Raw genomic sequence first — 2,216 nt, forward strand, 5'->3', positions numbered from 1 at the left:
AACTGTGAATAACTAAGCCATTCTCAGCACTTCAATGAAGCAACATAATCCCAAAGGAGTAATGATAGAGTATATGATATGCTCCCAAAGGAAAATAAAAGCTGATATTGATTGAATACAGACTGAAACTTGCTATTTTTCACTTTCTTTCCTTTCCTTTTTTTTTCTTTTTTAAAGATATTATACAAAATAACTAACATGGAAATATTTTACCTAATTTCACACGCATAATTTATATCTGAGTGCTTACCCTGTCAGGGAGGAGGAAGAAAAAAGAGGGAGAGAGGGATAGAAATAAGAATTTAAAACTTTAAATAAAAATGAAAAAAAAAAAAAAAGGAAATGCAAGTCTGTACTTTTAAGTTTCATACAAACTGGGCAGGAAAATGAGACCACAGTGGAGCACATGTATTTTACTATTTTAATAAGTTGATATATAAGTTGTGAGCACTTCCACCCACCATCCACTTGCATCCTCCCTCCCTCCAAGTGGAGCACTCCATCCTTTCTCTCTTGAGGGCATAAACTTGCCACTTCAAAGTTTGCCATGGATGATGTATTGCTTCTCTTGTTGTTTACATTGGCTCTGGAATGTGCAAAGCTGACTTTGCAGGAGATGATGCCCCTTGGGTTGTCTTCCCTTATATTGTTTTGTGCTTCAGACATGAGGGTGTGATAATGGGCATGGCCCAGAAAGACAATGAGGATGGGGATGGGATCCAGACCAAGAGAGGTATTCTGAACCTGAAGTATCCCATGTTATCATCACAACTAGAATGACATGGAGAATATATGGCATCACATCTACTACAATGAGCTCTGTATACCCCTGAGTAATACCTTGTACTATTCTCAGAAGCTCCCCTGAACCCAAAAGCCAACAGAGAAAAGATTACTCAGATTATGTTTGAGACTTTCAACATCGCAGTCATGTACATTGTTATCCAGGCTGTGCTGTCCCTGTATGCCTGTGGTTGTAGGACTGATATTCTGATGGATTCTGGTGATGGTGTGACCCAGACTGTGTCCATCGATGAAAGTTATGTCCTCCCCCACACCATCCTCCATATACATCTGACTGGCCTTGATCTGACAGACTGTGACATGAAGATCCTGACTAAGAGAGGGTACCATAGTTGAGAGGTCAATGTGTGACATCAAGGAGAAGATGTGTTATATTGCTGGAGACCTCAAACAAGAGATGGCCACTGCTACATCTAGCTCTTCTCTGGAAAAGAGCTAAAAATTTTCTGATAATCAGGTAATCACCATTGGCAATGACAAATTCCAGTGACTAGAATCTTTCTTTCAACCATCCTTCTTAGGGATGGAATCCTGTGGAATCCATGAAACTGTCTTCAACTCAATCAGGAAGTGAGATGTTGACATCCATAACGATCTGTACACCAATACCATCTTGTCTGATAGTACCACAATGTACCCTGCCTTTGCTGACCAGTTGCAGAAGGAGATTATGGTGGCCCCAGCCTCCAGCACAATGCAAATCAAGATCATTGACCCACCTGAGTGCAAATACTATTTCTGGATTGGAGGCTACAGCCTGGTATATCTTTCCACTTTGCAACAGAAGTGGAGCAGCCCTTCATTGTCCACTACAAATGTTCTAAATAGATTATTTGTGGGTTTTTTCATTGTTTGTTTTTCTCCCCAAAGGGTGCGAGATGATATTTGCCCAAAGGAAATGGGATTGGAATGGCTCTTTTTTTTGGCACTCAATTTAGGATTTAAAAACTGAAATGGTGAAGGTGATGAACAATCTAAGTATGTTGGAGGCAAACATCCCCAGTGTTCTGCAATGTGTCTTCAGGAATATGATTGGACATTTTTTTTATTAATTCATTCCAAATATTATATAATACATTGTTTCAGAGTCTTTGTGAAGGCTGTCTTGTTCTACAGGTAGATCAAATGAGCTACTTAACAAAAATCTAGACATGGTAAAGGGAGGGAGGAGGGAAGGTAGAAGTAATTTTTTACATGAAAAATAGAAAACCCTTTAAAACAACAAAAAAAATGCTGTATCTTCTGCCTTAATACTTGCTCCCTTTTTAAATTGTCAGAGCAATAATGAAGATCCCCCTAATTCCCTCCCTGCCCCCAATATAAATGTAAGTGAAAACTTTACTTTAAGTTTTGAGATTGGTGCCAGAACATGGGGAAGGGGAAGCAAGCTTTACCTGTCCATTGACTTAAGA

The 2,216-nt window shown here is 39.2% G+C and overlaps 1 pseudogene; it reads left to right on the forward strand.

Moving 5' to 3' along the window:
• The first annotated feature begins 558 nt into the window (after positions 1-558).
• Positions 559-1,756, forward strand: LOC100931489 (annotated as a pseudogene).
• Positions 1,757-2,216: the final 460 nt, after the last annotated feature.

Source organism: Sarcophilus harrisii, chromosome 4 (genome assembly GCF_902635505.1).
Source record: "Sarcophilus harrisii chromosome 4, mSarHar1.11, whole genome shotgun sequence".
NCBI classification, from domain to species: Eukaryota; Metazoa; Chordata; class Mammalia; order Dasyuromorphia; family Dasyuridae; genus Sarcophilus; species Sarcophilus harrisii.